At 37.5% G+C, this 13,936-nt stretch overlaps 1 long non-coding RNA gene across 1 annotated transcript in view; it reads right to left on the reverse strand.

The window, feature by feature from the left end:
- Window positions 1-4,684: 4,684 nt before the first annotated feature.
- The window catches only part of LOC139152693 (uncharacterized), a 33,822-nt gene continuing 24,570 nt past the window's right edge, over window positions 4,685-13,936 (reverse strand). The window contains exons 2-3 of the long non-coding RNA XR_011556686.1: window positions 6,527-7,241; window positions 4,685-5,195 (exon numbers count right to left, since the gene is read on the reverse strand). This is a non-coding gene — a long non-coding RNA (uncharacterized lncRNA). The remainder of the gene's footprint in view (window positions 5,196-6,526; window positions 7,242-13,936) is intronic.

Consider the following 13,936-nt stretch of genomic DNA (forward strand, 5'->3'; position numbering starts at 1 on the left):
TTATCTTACTTCTTAGTTCTTAACCGGTATATATTTGAAGTAGGTTGTGATAGATTAGTTTGACAGTGGTTTTACTCGTATTTTAGGATCACAAATTAACGACTTTTGATGTTAGTGTATTTTGGCATCGATATATAATCCATCTAGTGCAAAAAGAAATTTAGTTTGTCAGTAGTTTTGTAGATTTGGATCGAAAATTCACGACTTTTGATGTTAGTGTTGTTATTTTAGCATCGATGCATTATCCATCTATCGCAAATGTTGTAATGTTATACATTGTATGATGACATTCAAATCTTTCCTTGAAAAACAAATCAAAGCGAGCACAGGTCACCAATTCCGAAACAAAGATTGTTGGCGTCAAGCGAAAACGATCTTTAAAGCTTTAACCGAACATTAAAAAAATTCAGATTTATCAGGATGGTACACAAGTATGATTTAACGTTTGAATTCCGTTCATCAAGTGGTGAACCTTGGACGCCCTTCACTCAAAACACTTCTTACAAATTCGTCTCCAAAGTCAAATTTGTCTCCAGACTTTGTTTTAATCTGCTTTTAATCCGAGATTTTTGCAGATCATAGCTTCAAGCGTAATTTTTTTATTCAGCTTTATTCAGAGACTCACATAATAACACGATTGGAACTAATTTGGGATCATTGGATCTTCATATTTTTCAAATTTCTCAAGAGTGTTAGGTGCCCAAAGCTGAATATTGCAATATTACAAATTACTCATAAAAACAAATAACTTAAAAAGAAAAGCAGATGAGCTTACATTTGCATATTAAACCGACATCACTTCACCATCCAATTATCCCAAATTAGTTCCAATCGTGTTCAATATGGAATTGTTAGTATGTGAATGAATAAACAAAGGTTTAGAGTTTTTTTACATGCGTTTTGGTGTCAATATTTTCTAATAATAGACATAACTGTTTTGGATTTTGTTTTTATTTGTTTAATTAGTAATAAAGGTTACTAAAATGAATTAAACTGAGTTGTCGTAAATTTTCTGGCGTGTGTTGAAGAGATGAAAAGGAGTGGGTTGTGGAAGTGCATCTGAAACAAAAACGAGCTCATCAACGATCAACTAGACTTGCTGTCGCAGAGGCAACGCTTTTTGTTGTTTTTACAAACCTAAGGTTAAGTACATCCCACAGGCAAATATATTTAGATTCAAATTTTAATACACTTTGCTTCAGTGGTCTGCTGGTTGTGTTGACTCTCTTCGAAGCCTATGACGTCAATGCAGTTTCCATCGTCTTACATTTGTGAAAATCGAAAACGTTGGTATAGCGGCCATTTTAAATATCAAATATCTGTGATTTGACGTAATGTGTCTCTCTAACCTTCAAATTAGCACGGTTGCCCGATCCCTGATTATGGCTGTTATGAAAGAAAATTGTCTAAATTTTCCTCAAGAAGGTTGGAAAAAACTTTGAATTTTTCTGTTTCTGGTACGTATTGCCTTCAGAGATCTTAATTTTTTGTTGTTGCATATGTGTTTATTTTTTCTAGCAATTTTGCTAAAACGACATTTCAAATTCAATTAAAAGAGTTTTAAAACTATTGTTTTCATGTACCAGTGTGTACCAACAAACACAAGCAAGAACAAGAACACAGTAAATGCATTGCTTTCCCGTGCACAGCCATGTTTGGATTACAGTCCAAACTTACACAAAGGTCATGCTTTTTGGTCACCTCCACACTAAACGTCGATATTTCTGGCGCAAAAAAAACAAAGAACACAGATCGATTAAATTCCCGTAGAGCCAGCAAGAACTATTATTTAAATGCTGACCTATTCAGACTTTACTTTCAGGGTATTTTCGTACGTCATCAAAGCGACAATATTATCTGGCTCTTACCAAACAATTATAAACTACCGACCCATAAGACAATCGAAAAGCGGCCGAGCGCAGAACGCGTTGCTCATGAGACAACACAATTTAGCCGCCAATCCAAGTTTTCATACCGAGTGTCGCCCTCTAACGGTTGGTAATGTAAAACTTTCTATTTCACAATAGCGTCGACGTTTGGTCAAGCCTACAACAGTTCTTTGAAGGGCCAGGCGGCCTCGTCAGCTTGAAGTAAGAGACAAGCAATAGCATTGTAATGAAAATATTAAATTACTTTGTCATGTTGAAGAATCGGTAGTTTTGATTGTCATTTTCAAACGAATTACTTCAGTAGATAATAAAGTTGGCGAGGATGTCATAGCATTGAAAGTCTGTTTTCATCGGTGATACCACGGCCGGGAATTGTGATGATTTGATACTGAATCGTGAATCGTTATAGGCCTTTAAGACACCAAAAGATCTTTAGAATTTGATTTTGTAATTTTAAATTGGTTTCTTCAACTGTCTCTTGACTTTAATGGGCGTGTTCCCGTTGTTCCGTTTGCTATGACATAGTTGTTTCTCTGGGACGAGGCTAGAATTATTATATTATCATTAACCTTTTTAATGCTGTGTTTTCTTGGATTGACCATTCGTGTACTCCTCATTTCATTTTGTTTGCTCAAGGATATCCCGTAATTTATTATGTTTCATTTACGTTATTACTGCTTGATTTAAATAATTGAAATAAGAATCTTATCGCTGAAGCTAGTTTTCTTAGAGTTTGTTCGATCTCTTTGTTCTGAAATGGATCAGACCGAGACGAAATGTAATAGATCAGCTGTTCAGTTTGATCAATTTCCAATGTGTGTTTGTTGACAAAGTATGGTCGTTTTTAGGTGAGTATTGTAGTTTTTGAATGTAAAAACGAGACACTTTTTCTTTGAAGTTTGTTGTTGCATGACAAAGTCTATCTCAGGTAATTTTGATGAACTTTTTGTTTGGATGAGAGGACTGTAACAAATGTAGGCAAATGTCAGGTCTTCGTCTGTGGTTGTATCTTTGACCTTTCAAAATTTCTAGGTCAATGTAATTTTGATAGATATTCGTACATAGATTTCAATAATATACTCTCCGACAAATTCGTGCAATAAATATTCTAACAATCATGAAGATATCATCTCTGGCACCGTACAAGAACTGCATATTATTGAACTGGAGATTTATCAGAATTGTCTCGTTTCATCAAAAGTGATGGCAAGCTATTTCTTGTTAAATGCTACACTTACGTATATGTTCACTGTATTTTCGAGTTGGAGTGCGATGTGCATCAGAACCTGAAACAGTAAAAGTAAGCATTACAGTGCTGCTAATATTTGAACATAGTGCATTTGGTCCGACGCCGATTCTGGGTGGAGCTCTTCGCATTCTGACTCGACTCCTCAACTTCATCCTGTGGTATGTAGATCGTACCTTTGCCTAGATTTACCCGAAAGAGATTTTCTATTATTCGTTTCGATTCTAGTTTGCAATTGAAACCACAGAATCGTTGACATATTTAATTGTCTTCGGATAATTGGGTTTAAGAAATATTTGGAATCCCAATGTTTGGAATGGTTGGGCTGGAGCAACCATTGCTGATTTGGCGAAACAAAAGCTGTCTGCAAAATTTTGTGTATTTTACCATAGAGAGTAGAAGTGTGACCGCTTCTACTGTCTGACTGTAGTGTCATCGTGAAGAGACTGTCATTTCGTAAAGTACTGCCAGGAAGCCTCTCTTTGAGTCTTTGATAATTTGAACAATTAAAACATCCTATTCTTCAAAATCAGTTCCAAACGTGTTGCATGTAAAATCTCAACCATTCATGATGTTTTCATTCAATTAGTAAATTTGTTTGCTGATGATCACAGATTATATACGAAATTAATGTTACCTCGGAATGTGGTTGATAATCATTGTTCGAAGTCCTAGAAAGATAGTTTAGGCTAAAAGTAACTCTATACCACATCGACTGTGCTACGAATTCTTGAATTTCAATATCTAACGTGTCGATGGCATTAGACGCTCGTACATGGCTAAGTCGTAGAAGAGGTAGCGGTATGTTGATATTGTGAAGGCAAGTTGATTAGGATAGGGGAATGCTTTGTGTATGTGTGCATGGGAAGCTATAGTTGGCCGAATTTTAGCAATTTTAACCGGAGGCGTTTTTTTAATAAACATACCATTCTAAAGTATTTTGTAGGATGTTAAACTACTTCGGGGAGAGTTAAGCTTGCCGCATTGGTCACCTTGCTACAATATGAAAATTGTCCCTACGCGACCCATAGTTTCACTCGCTTCACTCATCACTTCAAAACACAAACAAACAAAAAGCACTTCGCTGGCCCGCTTCCATCACAAACACTCAAAACTCCCCATAGTCCTGTTTCACTTGATCTTGCTCTTTCCATTCACACTACTCCAACCAGTCAAATCCTGCTCTGAACTTTTTTCCGAGTTGCCTTTATGTTGAATGCTGCTGCGTGTAACCTTTTGCCTAATGATTCAACCCCGGAATATACCGTCATTTGCTTCATATCATGTGACATAGGAGAGCTTAGCAATAGATTTAATATGGACTGGTGAAGTTTCTGTGAGGGTGTACTTACAGAACTAAGATTTTGAATCATCGTACTTACAGAACTAAGATTTTGAATTATCCGACGCTAACTTATGATGTCGCCCTTATCGTTCGCCCTCATGTGGTGACTTTTCAAGTTTCCTTCAATTGGCAACAGGGGCCTCGCTTTGAGTATTTCTAATCATGCCATGTGCCAAACTGAAACGAATGAATCGAAACAAACGCTTTCTTTTTCATCTGCATTTATTTTGAATTATCGAAGTGTAAATACAAGACTGCTGAAAATGTAACCAAATTAAACAAACGGCTGCATCTGAATTATACTGAATTTAATCTTCCTATCCAAAACATTTCTTCTTACTGGGTCCCCATATAGATTAGCTGAGCAGCGGGGTTATGAGATAATCTTGATCCTTAAGATTTTTTCAGTATACGTCTGTCTTGCCAGGATATGTGACCCTTGCTACTTGAAAAATCTCTGTTTGATTTGATTAGGTCCTAAATACCGAGCTACGGTTTTCTCTGATGTTATCTTTTAGACCCAATTTGACATCAAACTGGTCAAATAATCATTTCCATCTCTGGTAAAATATTATCAGGTCCCTGAGACATTCATAATTTACAAAGTTAAGTTGGACCGTCCATACACGTTAGACATTTTAGACACGTTAGGTCCGTACACGTTAGGTATGCACGATACACGATAGGTTTGCACGATTGGCATAAGAGAGTTAGACTAGTGTGGAGAACCGCAAATGATATACACTTTAGACATTTTAGACACGTTAGGTCCGTACACGTTAGGTTTCCACGATACACGATAGGTTTGCACGATTGGCATGTTAGATTTTGACTCATGTTGACAACCTAAAATGACATACACGTTTAAGGACATTGTGTCTATAGACGTCAAAAGTTTCCACGATACACGATAGGTTTGCACGATTGGCATGTTAGATTTTGACTCATGTTGACAACCTAAAATGACATACACGTTTAAGGACATTGTGTCTATAGACGTCAAAAGTTTAAGTCATTTTAGGGTTCAAGATAAGTAGAATTGTATCATGGCAATCATGAGACATATCGTATAACGTGCCGACCTAACGTTGACAGAGCTAACGTGTCTAAAATGCCAATATCAAACGTGTATGTCCAATGAGGGTCTCAAAATGAGTCAAGAGCTATCATGGCAATCATGCAAACCTATCGTGTATCGTGCATACCTAACGTGTACGGATCTAACGTGTCTAAAATGTCTAACGTGTATGTCATTTTAGGGGCTCCAGATAAGTTGAATGGTACAGTCATGATATACACGTTAGACATTTTAGACACGTTAGGTCCGTACACGTTAGGTCGGCACGTTACACAATAAGTTTGCACGATTGGCATGATAGATTTTGACCCATGTTGAGAACCTAAAATGACATGCACGTTTGACATTTTAGACACTTTAGGTCCGTACACGTTAGGTCTGCACGATACAAGATAGGTTTGCATGATTGGCATGATAGAAATTGGAGTCATGTGGAGAACCTAAAATGACATGCACGTTAGACATTTTAGACACTTTAGGTCCGTACACGTTAGGTCTGCACGATACAAGATAGGTTTGCACGATTGGCATGATAGAGTTAGACCTTACCGTGTTTTTAGGCCATCACGTGAATCTTGAGACATATCGTATAAGGTGCCGACCTGAGGTTACGGAGCTAACGTGTCTAAAATGTCTAACGTGTATGTCATTTTAGGTTGTCCACGAGTCAAAATCTATCATGCCAATCGTGCAAACTTATCGTGTGACGTGCTGACCCAACGTTTACGGACCTAACGTGTCTAAAATGTCTAACGTGTATGTCCAGATAAGTCGAATGGTACCATATGTCATCGTACAGTCATGATATACACGTTAGACACTTTAGACACGATAGGTGCATACATGTTGGGCGTGCACGATACACGATAGGTTTGCACGATTGGCATGATAGAATAGGACTTATTTGTACGCCCTAAAATGCTAACCATCTTAGACATAGGTTCTTTAACGTTAGGTCTGCACGATACACGATAGGTTTGCACGTTTGGCATTTTAGGCACGTTAGTTCCGACCTAACATGTCAAACATGCACTACTAAAATGTAAAAATGTCTAAAATGAAAAAATCCCGACTTCTGGCCATGGATGCTGGGTCGGCATCAAATACTTAAAAACTGTCATATGCATAAGAGCGCCAAGTCAGAAATATACACATTATAAGCTGCATGAATTGGGCGCCTATGAAATATTACTCATTAAGCAAAGATAGTTTTGAATTTCAAAATTGAAATCGCCCCTCCTGTCTGATATAGGTGAGCAGCCATTTGTACCAATGTAGAGAAGATGGTTTAGATATGACAGGTAAATACGATGTAGGAATTCATTAATATTATTGAATCAACCAAACTTAACAGATCAAAAGTATATTTGTGCGTGTTTCGCAAAGGATTTTCAACCTGACTTGTGTAGAGATTGCAGCTTGGGATACAGAAAGTCAACAATAAAGAGCGAAATTTACTGTCCACAGGACACACATTCGTCAAGCTTATAACTACATACAAATTTATCTAGATGAACATGTGATAAATGAATCATGAACGATTTCAGTGTCACTCAATGTCCTCTTGCATGTATGCTAGAAAGTCGTCGATTTCGAAGAAACAACAAGTCCCAACGGCTGATGCAGTCTTCGTTTTACACACTTATCGGTGCACCGTGACACACTTGAGGTCTTCTCCATGGCCTAAAATGCGAAAAGTTAAAAACAATATTCTTTAATGATAAAAAATGGTGGGCAGTGCGATGTAAACTTAATATAATACTAAGTACAAGAGTCAAACCAGCCGCAGTAAATTTACACAATGGAAATCATACTGAAAGGGAAAAAAATGAAATATGTAGACTGAAAAGTAAAACGTACTCAGTATACCCCAACGGACAAACAGTGCCATTTTAAGCATTACTTAAAACCTGCTAGAATAATGTGTACACATTGAGGGATGATTAGTTATTGGTTAAACTGATAGAGAAACGAAGAAATGTTAAAGACGCATGGGATGGATTACGAAGAAAAAACCTGTGACACAAAGGGGTATGCATGACCAAGCAAAAGAAAGGCGCCCTCAGTCGGTCAAGGTAGGCCACCTTCGACGCATTATGGATCTCCTAATGAGATAAGCTACGACATCATCTATTTCTGTCGTTGTTCCTTGGGGATTTACAGTACTTAGATAATCAGTTGAGTTCCAAAAAAATTTAATCCAGTTCTATTTACAAATTTTGTTAGGTTAAACGCCGTAACATATCCTTAGCATGAGAAAGTGCAAGGGTACCAGCTTCAGAACAGTCACAATGTATCATGTTCCATTTCGTTTGTACGTAGGCAACAAATCGGTCTTTTTTGCGGTAGTACCGTCAAGATCCAGTATAATAGGCTTAAGTTGGCAATATTCAATTGAAAAGGCGATGTTTCTGATTAACATAATTCTATTGTTGTTCCATTGATTCATGACCCTCTGCATGCTTTAGAATCAGGTATATGCATGGCCAAAATGTTATATTTATATAACATATTAGGGTAGGTCAGAGAAAGGTAGTATAGAATGAAATTTTTCAGAAGAAAGATTTCAATTTTATATTTACAAGTGAGTTGCTCGGTATTTTGCACATTTAAAGCCGATTGTTATTGTTTTTAATAAGAAGCGAAGACACCACCAGAGTGCCTACACTGTGAAGATAAACCTTGTCGGATACAAATTCGACCACATTTTGCGGATTCACTTGCCATGCAGGGTACAATGTATGTGCATAGTATGATGGGATATTGCTGCGCAACTTGATTTTCATTTCTGAGCTAACGTTTCCGAAAAGCTGCCCACTTCAGCAAACTTGACAACTACGAAAATGAAGTAAATGTATTACATGCACATATTACTGCCCGGGGGTACAAAGACTGAGGAGGTGGCCATTTAATCGACGCGTGAGAACAATTACGTCAGGACACGATGGGACGCGAACCATGTATTTAGGCTGATTCACAGACGACTTTAGAGGAGGGCGGAAGAACTGACGGGGGATTAGAAAATATGAAGGGTAGTTTTGGCAGGCATTTGAAGGGATTTTAGGACTTACCGGGGACTCGAAGCTATGAAAAAGGTACACCCAATGTCCCTTTAAATAACTCTGTCAATTATTTTAAAGTTTAAGTTTATTTATTTTCTAGAGCGCCTTTTCTATTCCTAAATATTCAAAAGCGCTACACACATTAATAATAAACCATAAAAAGTCTGCAAGTTAAAAATCACTGCTGAAAACGAATAATAAAACTGGAAACAATGTTAAAAGGTGGGCTAGAGCTGTTTGTTAAAAAAAACACATTGCATTTGGTCTCTACAGTTTATAGTACTGTTTAAGCAAATGTGTTTTAGTTCACGCTTAAAAAGATCGATGTCAGTGGTTAACTTTAGTTGTCTGGGAATTGAGTTTCATAGTTTTGGCCCACAGATAGTGAGCGCTCTGTCGTTGAGTGTATTAAATGAACGAGGTACAAGAAGATTGTGAATACCATTGTTACGTAAATTGTAACGTGCATTGCTGGTAGGTGTGAACAAATCCCGAATATACATACTGTTGCTTTGCCATTCAAGGCCTTAAAAACTAGCAAAATTACTCTCGCCTTTACAGGCAGCCAGTGAAGCTCAATGAGAGACTGCGTTTATATCTGTCAGTTTCTCTCAAACCTTTTACTAGTCGTGCGGCATTATTCTGTACTCGCTGCAATCGATCGAACAAGTACTGCGGCATTCCATACAATATCAGATTTGCATAATCAAGATGAGAACTGACGAGAGAATTTTCAGTTGTCCTGACAGGTAAGGGAAGTCATGCCTATTTTCGAACCTTTTCTTTGTGATTGTTGTTCTTCTATTTTACAAGATTAATTTTTCTGAGTGAGAAAATAGTCAAAACAGCGCCCTCCTTCTTTAGTAGAAAAGAATCTCTCTCCCACCCCCTCCTCTCTATCTCTCTCTCTCACAACACACACACACACACACACACACACACACCACACACACACTCTCTCTCTCTCTCTCTCTCTCTCTCTCTCTCTCTCTCTCTCTCTCACACACACACACACACTTATACACACACTCACACTATCTCACACATAAAAATATGTTCATTTCAAATCAGGTCAGTTTTATTTTGAGGGATTTCCAAATATAGCAAATCAGAAAGGGCATTTGAACGCGTTTTGAGTTTGTTTCGGGCACTAAAAAATCGGAGAATTTTTTTTTTTTTTGGATTCCCCGAGAAGTGTTTGTGAATGTAGCCTTAGCAATAACGTCTTTATTACATGTATGCGTACACATTGTCAGACATTGGCGTTTTTTTGACGTATGTAGACTACAAAGTAGTCGGAAATGTGTTCTCTTCAATATGTTCTCCATTTTGTTCAGTTTGCAAATATCAACAGGACAATGATTTATTGGATATTGCTAGGCCCGTAGTTATATATTGCCTCGTCATTTTTTAAATCCATCGCCTTTATAATTTCTTCCAACTTTCCCTATAGCTGCATGACACTATAGACGAACGTTGAGTACCGTACAGACCAACAAGCAACTCCGCGTTCTGAGGTCCATTTTCCGAAAACGGTGTTATCGATGGAGAAGAAGATTATCACGAGCTCACCTGGACGCCAGTATTCTCCTAAGTTACAAGCATTAAATTTTTGCAACGGTCTATATATAATATCTCTCTCTCTCTCTCTCTCTCTCTCTCTCTCTCTCTCTCTCTCTCTCTCTCTCTCTCTCTCTCTCTCTCTCTCTCTCTCTCTCTCTCTCATATCCATACTTTTTTGTTGATAACAGATAAGTTATCAACTTTTTTTAGTATCAACAAAAATGAATGCCGTGATAATAGTTCAATCTTTCAAAAACCTATTTGCAGCAATCTGAAAAATTTTATTTTTTGTGCAAAGTGTTCTGGTCGGCATGATCAATGTTTGTCGTCAGTGTTCATTAGCATACTATTATGCAGACTTATTAACACCCTGATTAGGGGCTTCTCAAACCAGCGAGCCTTACTTCCTGAGAAAATCTCTACCGTACTTCTCGAGTATCTATGTCTCTACTCAACAAGTACATGTACCTGCAGTCATGATGTAATTTCTTTTACCTCAAAGCATGGACGGGTCAAATTCTACCCAAGTGTATCTCATGTCACGTTTCCATACGTCTTACATCATTTTTACTGTCAAAACCCCATACTTTTCCGGCCACAGTTATCTTTCTTCAGCTTTCTACCGTTGGCATCTCTTCTGACAACATATGGACTTCAAACAGAGAAAAATGTGTGCACCTGGATATAGTAAACTGCAAGAATATTCCAGAGAGTCAAAATTACATCATAATTATTATTTCTGCTATTTATAGTAAGTTTATTATGAAAAATTACAAAAAAAGTCATGACATACTGTTTCTTAAGAAACATGTTTCTCTCTTTTTGGAACCTGTCCTGAACAGAGATAATACAATACTTTGGAAGTAAAATCATATTTTTATTTACTGGTGGGATCTCCCGAAGTAGTTGATATCTAAATGTGCTCATACGAAACTTCAGCGATGAATAATTCTTACAATGACTGGGGTCGATTGTTAGATCGAGAACAATAGGAATATAAATAGTGACGTGATTTGTGCATCAATATTATAAGTTCGATGAAACAACAAATGTGAAAACATTTATTTCAAGAACTCATGTATTCCGGTTTCAGTGTGATAATAATGCAAAATATCGATTCATGACTTTCATTATTAAGGAACGTCCGGTCAGTTGTCTATTTATTCATAAGATTGGCTTTCTTATAGAACATCCGTGGGTTGTTGAACTGACTCACAATACCAATTGTGTTTCGGACACTTTTTATAATAAAGAGAGTTGTTGTCACGAAATCGTGTAAAGAAAGAGGCGTTGTGTGGCCAAACGACAACGAACAGATCACGGTACCGGTGTATCGAGTAAAACAAGAGTAAAGTAATTCAGACTGATTTGTTATAGAGTGTTGACAGCCTTTTTTGCCGGTTGAGACTTTCGGCTTCGCGAAGAAGCAGCACGCCATTTCAAGCGTGGACGACTCGATTATGCGCGAATCCACCACAGCTCTCGCCGCTTGCAACATAACGATGTGAACAAAAAGAGCTCCAGGGGATGTCGCGCCCACTCAGTCTATTTGTTCCACCTTTTCTGAAGTACAGGAATGGAGTATACAAATAGAGGCCTTCGGTTATCTACCCGCTTAATTAATTGCTAATAGTATATAAAAGTCAACTTTCTATTGTAAGCTTGGAGGGAGGTGTGGCCACTGGCTACTGGGACAAGAAGTGACATGTCAGTGTAGCATGTTTACTAAAACCTCTGAGATCCAACATTCGTCTCAATGGAGATGAAGGTATATCACAGCAGTAACTGCTGCATTTGTCAATGTGCATTTGAATTTGTAAGGCACACTGTACAATGGTCCTTTCAGAGATATAAGACCAACTTTGGTCATCACAATATGATGCAATGTTAATCCGTGTTAAGTTTGCACTGCGCAGTTTTTTTCTACATGGATATGGGGAAAAGTTTGTGGACACGCATTAAATCCGATGCATTCCGAACGCGAAAGCTACAGTATGATCATCCTGTATGAACACATCCTACAGTGACGTTTCATGTAGATATGGTGGGAGCAAATGAATGGGTTTGTACTTGGTCTTTTAATAGGACTTTGTCGTGTTGTCGGAAGAAAGGGCGGGATCATGATAACGATTTAGGGACTGGTCAGTTTCTTCAGCCTGGGGGGGAGCGGTGGATTCATGGGGGTCACCCTGTTTTTGACTTTGGTGATAGGGGGGGGGGGTCACCATGTTTTTGAAATGCCCAATAGGGGGGGTCAGTGTGTTTTTGAATTTTGACACAGGCTCATCATTGCCTAAAATGCTAGTGTCAGCCACAAAATTCATCATTCAGTTGTATTTTTCGGCGCGCCCTTCGGGCGCGTAACTTTAATAATCAGTCATATTTTTCAGCACGCCCAACTTTAACATATCAAGCATACATACATCAGAGATATCTGTATGTTCAATATTTTTCAGCGTGCTCTTCAAGCTCATTACTTTAATATATCATACATCTTTCAGCATGCCCTTCAGGTGCATGACTTTAATATACAAGGCATATATATCAGAGATATCAGGATGTTTCATATTTTTTGGCGCGCCCTTCGGGCGCCATACTTTCAGAGATATCTTGATGTTTGCTAAGTGAAAGTGTACCATTATGAAATCTGCATTTCATATGAAAAGGATGACAAATTCCTGATACTTTTTGTTCTCTCTGTGAGAATTCAGTATGAGAAAGCAACATGCACAAATATTTCACAATATATATTTGATACAGTGACTTATTTTAGAGATAGAAAAATGACAAGATATCTTTCCTTCTCATTGATGCAATTATTTTCCTTTGTTTCATAGGTTTTCTGTAGAAAGGTGCTTTTTTATGAACAAAATAACAGTTAAAAAAGGCAGTTTTTGTCATTATTAGCTGTGCTTTTATGGTTTCAATGTTACACAAGAAAAGGTCCTCTCAGACACTGTACACATCAGATTTGGCTAAAAAAGCTCTCTATGGCTCCTCAGTAGATTTAATTGGATGGTTGGCAAGTCTTAACACCCATCAAAGTTTTTCATTCACTGCTTTTTCCTCTTTGATATTAATGATTGACATCCATTTCTGTACAACAGTTCAGGACATCTGGTTAAGCAGAGAAAGTGTGAAATACATTCACAGCTCATTCAAAATACAGCTCATTCAAAATGTACTGTATTTAAACTTTAAGATTGACACAACTGACATGTCAACAATTTCACTAAAACATAGAATGACTATTTAAAATATAAATATATGTAAAATGTAAAATATAATATATATATATATATATATATATATATATATATATATATATATATATATATTATATATATATATATATATATATATAATTTATGTCCATCTTTTGTTTTACCTTTGTCGCGCCCGGGGGGTCACCCTGTTTTAGAAATTTGGAATAGGGGGGTCACCCTGTTTTCAAAATTTGGAATAGGGGGGGGGTCAGCCACTTTTTGACGTCGGCAAAAAATAATCCACCGCCCCCCCCCCCCGGCCGAAGAAACTGACCAGTCCCTTAGGCTTGGGATTTGGCTGCCGTTGGAAACAGTTAGAAATTGAATGCAATTCTGAGTTCTCAAATAATGTTGATGTATAGTTGACGGTTAGTTTAAATTGCCAGCTGCCTGAGATATCCAACTCAGATAGACCTTTCAAAGAGCTGATGAGAACACCTGATGATCATTTCCCCACGGTAACAAACAAAACAAAATAACAAATACC

This window comes from Ptychodera flava, chromosome 16 (genome assembly GCF_041260155.1).
Source record: "Ptychodera flava strain L36383 chromosome 16, AS_Pfla_20210202, whole genome shotgun sequence".
NCBI lineage: Eukaryota > Metazoa > Hemichordata > Enteropneusta > Ptychoderidae > Ptychodera > Ptychodera flava.